The sequence below is a fragment of the Crinia signifera genome, chromosome 2 (genome assembly GCF_055691185.1).
Source record: "Crinia signifera chromosome 2, ASM5569118v1, whole genome shotgun sequence".
NCBI classification, from domain to species: Eukaryota; Metazoa; Chordata; class Amphibia; order Anura; family Myobatrachidae; genus Crinia; species Crinia signifera.
Genome location: NC_139218.1, coordinates 48,353,561 through 48,367,434, shown reverse-complemented (window position 1 = coordinate 48,367,434; position 13,874 = coordinate 48,353,561).

The following is a 13,874-nucleotide window of genomic DNA, read 5'->3' as shown; positions in this document are numbered from 1 at the left end:
CAACTATGAATCAGGCCCAATGTGCGCATGTGCACAGTGTCTATTCACAGCTGCCCTGCTTGCATAATGGGGCCTGCCAGCTTCCCTCCCCCAGTGTGGGACCCTGCAGCCCACGGGTTGGACAGTCCCAAAAAACAGTACTGTCCCTTGAAAATTGTTAAAGTTGGGATGTATGGTCTTCAGCATCAGTCCCTACTCATTCCACGGGTGGGCCCTTCATGCCGCAAATCCAACACTGGCTATAATCTTGCATCCAACAGGAGATGGCATTAAAGTGAATTTGAATATTGTCATATTAATAAAAATGATTCTGAATTAGAAAAGATTCAGACTACTGCAACATGTGTCTCATCAGATGTACTAACAGTGCTTAGTACTGTGGCTTGTCTGCAGTGACTTATTTACAACCTCACTAGCACTAATTGCTTCAGACTTTCCTTTTAAGTTTAGGCGCATCTAATAGCCTGTAATTTCTACAATCGTTGTTTCTATAATTTAACACTGATTTTCCATGTTGTTCCTTTTTTGCTTCGTCAGCTTTCCCTTAGAAATGATTGGTCCTATGCAGGGTGCATTGTCTGTAGCGGCTATTTGTAGTCCGCTGATGTATAGATCATGCTTTAGATTTAATTACTGCATTGAACAGCATTAAAACTGTCGGATTCTACTCAATCACTTTATTGAATTTGGCATAATACTGTACATACTGTGCACTGCCTGGATGTGGGGCTACCTACACACACCTCCAGCATGTGGGGGCCACCTACACACTACCCTGACATGGGAGGGTCTTATAAAGAGTAAGCTGAAGCCTATAAACACAGGCCATGTAGATGAACCAGTATAAAGGCCCCTATACACTAGGCCGACATGTTCTAAGGACAAGTCGCACCTGATTTCCCTGGCAGGCTGTAGGCAGAGGCGGGAGATGGGCAGGGGAAAAGCGAGAGTGGGGTAGAGGGAGCTGCAGGAGAATCCCCCCCAAAAAACACACAAATGAATGGGCAGCCACTGATTGACAGAGAGCTATCCCAGCCAATCAGTGGCCGCCTATTGGTTTGTACTTTGTTTTTTTTAATCCATTTAATAAATGTTAATTTTTTTTTTTTTTTGGGGGGGGGCAACAATTCAAACAGTCTGGTTTAAATGTTTCAATTAATTCGGCACTTGTTTCCTAGCAGGGCGCCCAGATTTCCTACGTACGCTCAGTAGTTAATTTAGTTAATTTATTCACTGCACCCTGAGTGAAATCGCATCGCATGGCCCTTTTTTTTGGCGTGAGATGTGAGATGAGATGAGATCAGATGAGATCTCAGTAGTTCATATGGTAAAACACCTAAAACAGCACCACCATGGTAAAACACCTAAAACAGCACCACTCTCCACGTCGCCCCGAAGCGTGGCGAGCCCCGTAAGGGGCGGTGGAAATCATCCTTGGACCTTTTCATACCCCCACTATCCACGTCGGCGTGGAGTTGATTTTATATAGTGTGGCGAGCGCATCAAGCCACCGAGCCCGAAGCGTGGCGAGCAGACGCGGAATACATGTAAAGTAATCCGCAAACCCTCGCGGGGCTCGCTACGCTTGCCACGCTACGGGTTTGGTGGCTCGCTGCGCTCGGCACACTATATAAAATCAACTCCACACTGACGTGGATAGTGGGAGTATGAAAAGGTTGGAGGATGCGTTCCGCTGCGCTCGCCACACTTTGGGGTGACGTGTAGATTGTCCTGTTTTAGGTGTTTTACCATATGAACTACTGAGATCTCATCTGATCTCATCTCATCTTATCTGTGATGCGATTTCACTCAGGGTGAAGTGAATAAATTAACTAAATTAACTACTGAGATCTCATCGCACACATCGCAAGGCACAAAAAGCCATGCGATGCGATGTGCAATGCGATTTCACTACGCAGAATAGCCCACTAAGCAAATAGCTTAGTGAGCGCCCTGCTAGGAAACAAGTACCATTAATTCAAATTTTTTTTTTTTTTTATAAAAAATGGTCGTCCTTGAATGTTGATCGATATTAATGTTCTTATTTTAAAGTGGCTCAACATTGGATCTGCTACTAACGCTAGGGATGTTGATCCTGACTAGATGTTGGGCTTGAAAGGGTTAATGGGAGTAGATTGGACAATTGGTTATAAATCTGCTAAATGGAAAGAATGCTCCCCAATTATGGGGTTTCTAATACTTTTTTTTTATGAAGCAGCTATATATATTTATTAATGCATTGTTCCAATTTATATAGTTACACAGGTCAAAATAATATGTAATGTATACACAACGGTGAATGAATTTATTTGTAATATTTAAAACAAATTGTATCCATTTTTAAAAATTGCGATTTCTGAGAAAATTGGTGCATAAGTGATAGTTTATCTTGTCAAGTAGCATCTACAGTATACTGCAAAGAAAATAATTGCTGTCTTCATAAGTGTTCCACTTGCTGTGATCTAGGTATTTAATATAGATATGATGATATATATGTAACCAAATGCAAAGCTGTACAGATGTAATGAAGAACTAGATACAGTACATTAGCCCAACTGCAGTTTCATTACATTATCTAAACCTGACATTTCTAACTGTTGATAGTATCAATGAAGCAGAAAAAAAATCCGGTACTTATATGTTAGTTGGGCGCCCACTATAGTTAGTACGCTTATACCCCCACTATCCATGTTAGTGTGGAGATGATTTTATATAGTGTGGCGAGCGCAACGAGCCACCGAGCCCGAAGCGCGGTGAGCGTAGCGAACCCCGCGAGGGGACGCGTAAAACTATGCAAATAGCTTAGTGGGCGCCCAACTAACATATAAGTACCAAAAATCCTTTATACAGATGGAGCAGTTCCCTTGGAGCTGCTCCTGGCAATAGAACTGCCATCCACCAACCGCTGTTATCTGCCGGAAGAAGGCTCGCGTGCACAAGACACTTGCACGCCCCGTTCCGATGGAGCCCTCCGTTGCCCTCTGCACCTCCCCTGCAGCCCCATCCCCCGATCGCTGCCCGTCTCCCTGAAGCAGATATCGGCAGGGAAAGCACTCCCCGGCGCAGTGTTGACGGGGATGTGTATCTGTGTGAGACGCTAGCGCATTCCTGTCACATGGACTGCCTCTATGTCAACCTGCGCCAGGTAAGGGATTCTGGCAATTCCATGAGCTGGCTGAGAGGCGCTCCATCTGTATACTGTTTAGGAGATAATCCTGACTGTATATGGGGCTTAACTCATAAACAATATACTGAGGGAGATGTGCTAAGTCTTGGAGAGCGATGAAGTGGAGAGAGATATGGAATATGCTGTGATGTGCTGTGATGCAATGTGTGTTCTGACACCTTTCTATCAGTATTAACTTTTGTACTATAGGAGTTCTTCTATGGGACCTACTGGCTAGCCTACATTCCTCATGCGCGTCAATGAGTCTTGGGCATGGTCACTGTTTTCTGCTTCTTGGAACACTTTTGGTATTTACTAACTAATGTATACTGAGAGCTCCCAAAAAGATCTGACATCAAGGATATATTCTGACCCAGCAGTTCAGGTATGTTGGTATATCACCTGTGCATTTCAGTTAACACCATTGTTTCCGCTTTGACTATAAGCACCCCTGGATTGTGTTATATTTTTCTATTTGAAAGGTTACTTTGATCTTTTTTAAAGTATGAATAACTCAGAAAAGCACCATAATTCCATGCTATATTTGTATAGTCCCAGAACACGACTGCATAACAAAATGTAGAATTAAGGAAGAACAATGAGGACCACAGGAACAAGAAGGACTGACCAGGTATCACCAGGATGTGGAAGCAAAGTACAAAGCAACTAAGGCATAATCAATATATGCAACAGGACAGTAGGAAAAAAGACAGGTTAAACATGCTTGAGCAGTAATATTGTTCCATCATTATGAATAAGACTAGACTTTTCAGGCCATAAAATACCAGCACAGTCTGTAGATCAATGATCAATATACAGTTGAAGTGCAAAGTAGGGAATATTATGATGTCTGGAAGGTCTGTCAACTATGGGAACTGCTGTTACTTATGATTACTGTAAGTAAACATTAGGGGTGAAATGTAATAGGGTGAGGGAATCAGAAAGTGAGACATTTGGTCAGAAATCTCCAGTTTTTTAAAGCGGCAATCAATTACACTTCAAAACCAGTTTAATTTTGCAGTGTAAATGATTGCTGCTTTAAAAAACGGGAGATTTCTGACCAAATCTCTCACTTTCTGATTCTCTTCCTCTATTGCATTTCACCCTAGGTTTGATTTTTGGTTTGGTATTAATGTGTTGCCATTTGTGAATTACTTGAAGATATTGCACTAAGTATGGACATTTTTATTTAACAAAAACTTTGCACAGTCAATTGATAAAAATGTTCAAACATGTCTGCAAAAGAATAGGAATCTAATAAATGAAATTAATTGTTCCGTGACAACATAGTCTAAATGGAAGAAAAGAACATTGTAATGCATTCCCTTGAATTCTCGAAATAATTTATTCATCTCCTTCTGGCACAATGCTTTTAAATCTAATCCAAATCAAAAGTTACTAATCACATGTGGTACCCCAGGTCTAGGCACATGAATCTTGGTCCCTTAGGTAGGGCTTCCAGCAAGGGACAGGTTTAAGGAGTGATCAAAGAGCCACAGCAGTGGGCAGGTGAGGTGCCTTCGGAGCCTTCCAGCAATTTAAGAATAGTACAAAAAAAACCAAGGAAACAAACCAACCTTGGTAGGGGTTGGAACTGGGGTCGCTTGATATGAGTGGTTTCTGAGCAGCTGCTTAGGACAGGTTAGTTAGACCTGTATAGGTATAACAAAGAAAAACAAGGTTGCAGCGCTAATAGAAAAAAATAAATTTGCAATGGGATGATCTTTACATAAATATTTTTAATACCCAAAAAAATAATAATAATACACAATTGGGTATATGGCCATAATTAAGATACAATTAAAAACAGTATAATAACAGTGCCTACTTCCACAGTTATAGCAGCAATACTGGAGAGTCTGTTCATATTAGTGCCCAAGAAATATAAGTTAGATGGTTAATAGTTACCGCCCCTGATGTTATAGAGTGTGGGGTACAAAGTCCAAGTGGTCAGCTCAGATGTTGACAAAAATTACCGGTCCCACTGGATAGATGTTTGAGGTAGTAGAATGGAATGTCCTTGGTTCCCCAATTGGGAAGTGCCTGGGGGGTGGTAGTCTGCAGATTCCAATTGCTGCAGCGGAATAGGTTGAAGATAAAGATTCACATCTAACAGTATCCAACAGACTAAAAGTAAAACATCACATCTAACAATTCACATCTAACAGCATCCAACAGACTAACAGTAAAACATAATTTTTTAAAGAAATTCAGACTCCCCTATTAAAAACTGGGGGCCAAATGTAATAGGGTGAGAGTTTCAGAAAGTGAGAGATTTTGGGAGAGTTTTACAATTTTTTTTAAAGCAGCAATCAATTCCATAGCAGAATCCACCTGGTTTTGCAGTGTAAGTGATTGCCGCTTTAAATAAAAAGGGAAAACTCTCCCAAAATCTCTCACTTTCTGAAACTCTCACCCTATTTCATTTAGCCCTGGAAGAACAAAGGAAATCAGTAAGGACAGTCATCTTGGTTAAAACTAAAATCCACCTTTTTTCCCATTGAGTCCAAAGGACCCTACAGTATGTAGAAATGTTGGTACTTATTTCCTAGCACGGCGCCTGTCTCATTGATTGTATGCCTTAAGTGTAAGGTACTTAAGGCATACAATCAACGCGATGGACCCGATTTTCTGTCAGTCACCTGCTAATTTGCCGGTGAAAGAGAAAATTGCGTTGATCGCATCCATCGCGGCCCATTATAATGGGCCGCGATGCGATCAATGTGATCAACGCGATTTTCCCGTAGAGAATAATGTTAAATTATTTTTCAAGTCAAAATCAGGTTGATCGCATCGGTCGCTGCCCATTATAATGGGCCGCGATGTGATCAACGTGATCAACGCGATTTTACATAGGGGACAATGGGAAATGGGCCAATATAGCCAATTTCTCATTGAGTATGGTTATAAAGTATTGTTAATGCCCCCCCATTGTTAACGCCACCCCACTATTGACGTCAACCCGAAGCGTTCATACCCCCACTATCCACGTCGGCGTGGAGTTGACTTTATACAGTGTGGCGAGCACAGTGAGCCACCGAGCCCGAAGCGTGGCGAGCGGCCGCGTATACCTGTGAAGTTATGCACGTCCCCTCGCGGGACTCGCTGCGCTCGACACGCTTCGGGCTCAGTGGCTCGCTGCGCTCGCCACACTTTATAATCAATTCCACGCCGACATGGATAGTGGGGGTATGAAGAGGTTGGAGGACGCGTACCGCTGCCCCTCGCGGGCTCGCTGCGTTCGCCATGCTTCGGATTGGTGTCAATAGTGGGGTGGCGTTAACATTGGGGGGGGGGGGCATTTAAAACATGAGGGGGGTTTTCTATTAAAATGGTTTTTTTTTACATTGAAATCAATGTAAAATCGGGTCTCAGGGACCATTTTACATTGATTCCAATGTAAAAATCGGGTCGATCGCGTCGATCGCATCGATCGCATCGCATGCGATTTGGTTGGCATGCGATCGACGCGATTTTTCTGACCCAATCAATACAATCAAAATCGCGGGCACCGTGCTAGGAAATAAGTACTGAAATATTCTCTGAATTGGCAAAAAAGGATATTGATAAAATTAATGTTACTATAGATAATAAATCCCAGCTAGGGAATACAAGGCTCTTAAAGTGTTAGCAGATAATAAGGAGATTGTCATTAAGATTTCTGACACAGAGGGCAGTACTATTACATACAGGAAGTATCCAATTTATTACAAGATACAAGTTTGTATAAAAAATGACTAACAAGCCCAACAGAACTGGAACCCTGCTAAAATGGGGTTTGCAAAACCGAAGTATTGATGCTAATGAAGTTAATTATTTATTTAATAAGGCACCAAGGTTTGCAACCTTTTATTACATCCCTAAGATCCATAAAAACCTATCCTGTCCTCCTGGACAACCTACAATCAGTGGTATAGGGTTATTGACTTCCAAAATTTATGAATTTGTTGATAGATACATAAAAAATATGTTCCACGAAAGGAAACATTCGTTCAAGATTTCACACACATTTTACAGTTTATTGAAGGTCTACAGTGTTCAGAGAATTACAAATGGTGCACAGTGGACATACAGTCCCTCTACTCCGCAATTCCGCATGGCAAGGGCATCAAAGCCATTAGGGAGGTGTGAAATAATGATCAAGGTATCACGGAAGTAAACATTTAATTAATCTGCAAATGTTTAGAATTTGTACTTTCTGGAAGAATGGTACATCCAGACCTGTGGGACAGCAATTGGAAGTATACTGTATGTTCCACGAGTTTTGCAAACCTATACGTGTCCCACTGGGTGAAGGATCTCTTTCATGGCTCATGTAAAGAAAATCTGATCTTGGTAAAGAGATACTGTATATAGATGATTTTCTGATAATATGAAACGGAAGTACACAGCTGTTTGAATCCTTTATGGACACCATAAACAACAAGGATTATCACTTAAAGTTCACTCATACCATCAATGGCAAAATAATTGAATATTTAAATCTGGTCACAAGTACAGAAAAGTGGCCAGATTGAGACTTATACTCATTTTAAGACTGCCGATAGTACCAGTGATATTGAGTTTACTAGGTGTCACCAGTCCAGGTGGAAGGAAAATATCATGACATCCCAGTTCACAAGGCTGAGAAGAAATTGTACCACCCTTAAAAAATTTGATGAACAGGTCAGTATATATACTGAAAGTTCTGTAAGTGGGGCCAGGGCCGGCGCCACCACTAGGCAGCTCTAGGCATTTGCCTAGGGCGCCGGCCACTGGAGGGCGGTAGTCCGGAGCTGGGAACCCCCCTGTCACTTCTGACAACCCACCCGCCCAACGTCGCTGTGGAGAGACACGGCACCCGGCAGGTGAGCTGCTTCCCCCCCACCCCCAGCAAACTCGGCAGCTGCCGCCGCACCGCTCCCCCCCGGAGCGACCGCATCCAAGCACCCCAGAGGCCGCATCATCTACCCCCCTCACCTCCCCCCCCCAGTAACAGCGCGACAGTGGGCGCCGGGGCTACCCCCTCGCCTGGGGCGCTCCGGTGCCTAGCACCGGCCCTGAGTGGGGCTATCTCAGCATGTTAGTAGAAAGCTCTAAAAAAAAGGTGAGCGCAAAAGAGAGAGATCTGCTGGTAGATAAAAAGAAATATGAAGAGAACGTTGAAAAGGCAGAGAATACGCTGTTCTATCCATTTTTTACCAAATTTAGCTCTGCGGAGAACAGCATGAAAAATATCATTAGGATGCATAGGTCAGGTAAGTCCTGGAGGGGGGGACCCCTTTATTGGGGGGGGGGGTCCCCACTCCACCAGGGCCCCTGGCCAGGCTCACCGGTCAGTAGGGATGAATGTTTTGGCCGCGGGACCTTATATAATAAGTGTCCCCCGGCTGTGACATTACCTTGCTGGCTGGTTTGGCCTGGGGCTGGTTCTTAAAATATGGGGGACCCCTATGCATTTTGTCCCCCCTATTTTGGGAACCAGCCCCGGACCTGGAGCCTGGGTTTCCTGATTTTTTAATACCAGCCCCGGCTCTTTCAGCCTGGTGCTGGTTATGGCAGTGGGGGGGGACCCAACTTCATTTTTTTACCCCCCCCCCCCATCTTTACTATTTAAATGGGTCTTTAAACGGGTAAGTGGGAATGGGACAAAAACGTCTTTTAAACGTTTATTTACTGTTTAAAAGCTGCAGTGGGAAAGGGTCTTTATGGCTCTTACCCGTTTAAAGTCCCGTTTAAAAAAAACGGATCTTTACCCGTGTAGGCAGTGGGAAAGCAGCATAACTCTCTTTATTATATATTTCCCATCCCCCTTTTTTTATAATATTCTTATAATATACTTTTTATAACTATTTTTTAAATCATTTTTGTCCTTTTATGTAAATTTTATATATATATATCCATCATTGTACTTTAGGCTGCTTATATAAAGCGCTTATACCAGGAGCACTAATAATAATAAAAAATGAACTGTTAGCTAAGCCGTGCGGCTTCATAGCAGATCCATTGTGAAGTAAAATCTGTATGCTGATTGGTGGGGAGTTGACTGAAAGGAGCTCCAGGCATCACACAGCCCAGCCCACTGAGGAAGTCTTAATGATAAAATGCGTTTGGACAGAGCTGTGTTCAGCATTCCAAGTGACTTCAAAGTAATTCACATAGGCGGCATCAAATAGGACAATGTTTTATTGCCGTTTTTATTATCGTGGCAATTTCATCAGGTCATTAATTGATAATAAAAACAGCAATGAAACGTTCTCCTAATTGACGTAGCCGGGATGCAGTTACCATCCCGGCGGTCGGGATCCCGGCGTTCAGAATCCCGACGCCGGAATCCCGACCGCCGAAATGCCGACACATTCTCCCTCCTGGGGTGTCCACGACACCCCAGGAGAGAGAATAAATTAGTGTGCCGAGCGCAGCGAGGCACCGGGCCCGCTGCGTGGCAAGCACAGCGAGCCCGCAAGGGGGAGCGATCCACGTCCCCCCTTGTCGGCATTTCGGCTGACGGGATTCCGGCGTCGGGATTCTGAACGCCGGGATCCCGACCGCCGGGATTCAATACTGAATCCGACGCAGCCTATGTGAATTATCTTGAAACCGCTTGTAGTGCTGCGTCCTCCCCCGTTTGTTTGTTATGCTATTTACTTGATGCGGGCACCAAGCGTAGGAATCATCATCAGAGGGAAAGCCGGATCCCATACTTGGTATATATATATATATAACTCTTGTACTTATGGAATAAACCACATCTTTTTTCGGTACTCTTTACCTAGAACGGCGCCCACGATTAGAATCGCGGGCGTCGGGGGTAAAATCGCGGTAATTGCGGGCATCGCGGGTAAATCGCGGGTACATGAAAATCGGGTGCCCGCGATTACCGCGATTTTCCCATAGGGAACAATGTTAAAAAGGCAGATTGACCGCGATTTTTATGTCAAATGCCTCAATGCCCGCGATTTCCACATAGGAATCAATGTTAAATGGGCTACAGAGCCCAAATAGCCCCAATTAACCCTTAAATGTCCCCCCAAATTTTTTAACGCCACCCCACGATCCACGCCAACCCGAAGCGTGGCGAGCGCAGCGAGCCCGCGAGGCGCGGCGGTACGCGTCCTCCGACCTTTTCATGCCCTACTATCCACGTCGGCGTGGAGTTGAGAATAGAATAGTGTGGCGAGCGCAGCGAGCCACCGAGGCCCGAAGCGTGGCGAGCGCAGCGAGCCCCGCGAGGGGACGCGGATACCTTCACAGGTAAACGCGTCCCCTCGCGGACTTCACTGCGCTCGCCACGCTTCGGGTTGGCGTGGATCGTGGGGTGGCGTTAAAAAATTGGGGGGGACATTTAAGGGTTAATTGGGGCTATTTGGGCTCTGTAGCCCATTTAACATTGATTCCTATGTGGAAATCGGGTCCATTGAGCCATTTAACATGAAAATCGTGTCCATCGGGTCTTTTAACATGGTTTTCAATGGGAAATCGGGGGCATCGCGTCGGTTGCGTCGCGGGCAGACATAAATGTACCCGCGATGCCCGCGATGGGTGCCGTGCTAGGTAAAGAGTACCCTTTTTTCTTCACGGTTTGGACTCCTTCCGCAGTGGGGGGGTAAGTGTACTGTATTACTAATATGGACCAGGCACCGAATTCTACTGTTTAAATGATTGGAGTGCCGCCCTGTTACCCAATCCCATATATATATATATATATATAAATGGGAGAGGGTCGCGGCACTCGGGACTGACGAAGAAACGGACGACTGGAGCCAAAAAATGGTTGACGTTTCAGCCTTTTAATTCAAGGCTTTTTTCAAAACAGCTTACATTGGGAGGCATAACCCTGAATTTTGCCGCAAATGGACTTCGGTCCTCAATAAATGCTCCCATGATCTCATCCTGCTTGTTGTTGAGGAATCCAGAAGGGAATTGGATGTCGTCAAGGAGAAAATTGCCACCTTCGAAGCCACTCATTTACAAACGATCCTCGCTGATAAATCGCAAGATTGGTTGAAAGATTTATCCACTAACATTGACAAATACAGACAAGATCTGATTAATTTCAAAAAAACTAAAATGGAGACTGTTAACCGTGACTATGCGGAATACAAGGTATATGGTTGGGTGTATGGTGGTACACAACCACAAGAACGGAGGAACAGATATCGAAGGAACTATAAACCCAGATTTGACACAGACCCTTCAAGCGAGCACTCTTCCAGTGATGCTGAACCGGCAAAAAACTACCGAGGCGCCAGATCAAGAAAACCACCTTTAGGGGTTCTCACCAGATCCCGCGGCCCCCTGCCAGAAGCAGACCTACCCGCAGAGGAGGTCAGTGCTACAGGCAGGCCAAAAAGGTCCTCAAAAAAGAAGGGGAAATAGTCTTCAACCTTTCCCAACGGACTCTCACAACTGAAGAAACTGCCATCCTAAATAAAGGTCTTTCGTTTGTCCCCACCCATTCGCCCAACCTACTTGAGGATTGTGTCGACCTCTACAAACTGGGTCGGAGATTGCGTCTCCGTGAACATTTCGGTACCCAGTTAACTGTGGCCACAACAGCCCCACAACTGCGTAAAAAAAGCAATTTCGATCCCACCAGCACGAACGTTTCCATCAAAGGCTTCCTTAGCCATATGGAACAAACCATCAACACACTGCATACGAGCAAGGATAACTCCCCTGCCAACCTGAGTAAAGGTGAGCGGCAGGCACTTCAAGCATTGAGCAAATACACAGACATTGTAATACGCTCGGCAGACAAAGGTGGAGGAATTGTTGTGCAAGACTTATCTGCTTACAAGGACGACATCTATCGCCAATTAGCAGATGAGGGTACCTACCGTAGTCTACCCAGCGATCCTACTACAGCCTTCAAACGCAGTCTTGACAGTTTCCTATCAGACGCGGTCACCAGCAACATCATTCCAGATGAAATCCGCAACATTCTGACCACAGACTTCCCCAAAGTACCTGTTTTGTACACGCTGCCGAAGATCCACAAAGATCCTCTTCACCCGCCAGGCAGGCCCATCATAGCCGCGAGAGACTCTCTGTTTTACACGGCTGCACAATTCCTGGATCTCTTCCTGCAGCCAATTGTCCAGCGGCAATTCACCTACTTGAAGGACACCACGGCCCTCCTGGTACACCTCCAAGCCCTCTCCCCATTGCCCAAAAAGTACTTACTTTGCACTATCGACGTGGTGTCGCTCTACACCAGCATCCCCCATGCCAGGGGCCTTGAAGCAGTCAGACGGGCAGTACACAACAGTGACATTTACAATGGCCCTGACAGTGCCTTTTTCATGGAATTATTGGACCTGGCACTCTCCCACAATTATTTCATATTTGACAGCAAATTCTACCTTCAACACTCTGGGGTCGCGATGGGATCATGCGTGGCCCCTAGTCTAGCCAACATCTTCATGTTTGAGACTGAAAAAGACTTATTTTTCTCTAGACCAGAAACTGCTGACAAAATTAAAACCTACTTTCGTTACATCGACGACATCATCATGTTTTGGGATGACACGCAGGAGAATTTCCTTCTACTAATGCAACAGATCAATCTAGCAGATGAGCACATCAAGTTCACTCACACCTGCAGCTTCACTGAGATCAACTTCCTAGATGTGAACATCTCCCAAACTGACGACCTAAGACTTATCACCAAGGTTCATCATAAACCCACGGACCGCAACACAGCCTTACTGGGTAGCAGCTTTCACCCTCCAGCGGCTAAATGGTCCTTACCTTACTCGCAATTCATCAGAGCTAGACGGATATGCTCAGAACATCTAGACGCTGTGAACGAAATTGACTTGATGTCCAACAAATACCTGGCCAGAGGCTACCCTCTGAAACTACTCCGTACTACCAGAGACCGAGTCCTGTTATTGCATCGTGAGTCTTTACTCACCCCCAAACCAGTGACTGCCACTTCCAACCGTATCGTTTGGCCACAATGCTACTCAACTGCCAGCCATGTGATTGTCAAAGCTGCCAGAAGAATATGGCCCATCATCACAATGGACCCCAAACTGAAGGCTCTTAAAGACTGTACCATCATGCCAGCATTCAAAAGGAGCAAAAATATTAAAGACTTCATTGTACATAACGATATTTCCAGCCACAAAGATGCCCCAGTACAGACCTTTCTTCGCAGAAAAAACGGCAATTTCCGCTGTCTAAACTGTGTCACGTGTAACGGACTAGAAACAGGTGACTATTTCGTTCACCCAAGAACTGGCTCCAAATTCAAGATCCATTACCCCTTGACCTGCAGTAGCCGTTACATTGTCTATTACATTAAGTGCCCATGTGGCCTCCTGTACGTTGGTAAGACTATTCGTCAGTTAAAAGAGCGCATTGCCATGCATAAATCCAGCATAAGGGCTGCCCTGGGCACGAAGGGTTCAAACCAGCCCGTTGCGAGACACTGGAAGGCATTGCAACACAGCCTCCCTAGCCTAAGGTACAAGATTATTGACTGGGTTACAGAGAGCCAAAGAGGAGGTGATAGGGGTCGCACCTTACTCAGACTTGAAGCCAAATGGATTCACCTTTTGGATACTGTACAACCACATGGACTTAATGAAATGATGCCATTTGCCTGCTTTTTGTGATCTGCCTTGCCCCGTCCCCCCCGCTGGTAGTTACCGGCTCTGTACTTCTTTGTTTCCCCCATTTCTCTGTCCGCCTTCTTCCCGTCCGTCTTCTCCCCCTTTCA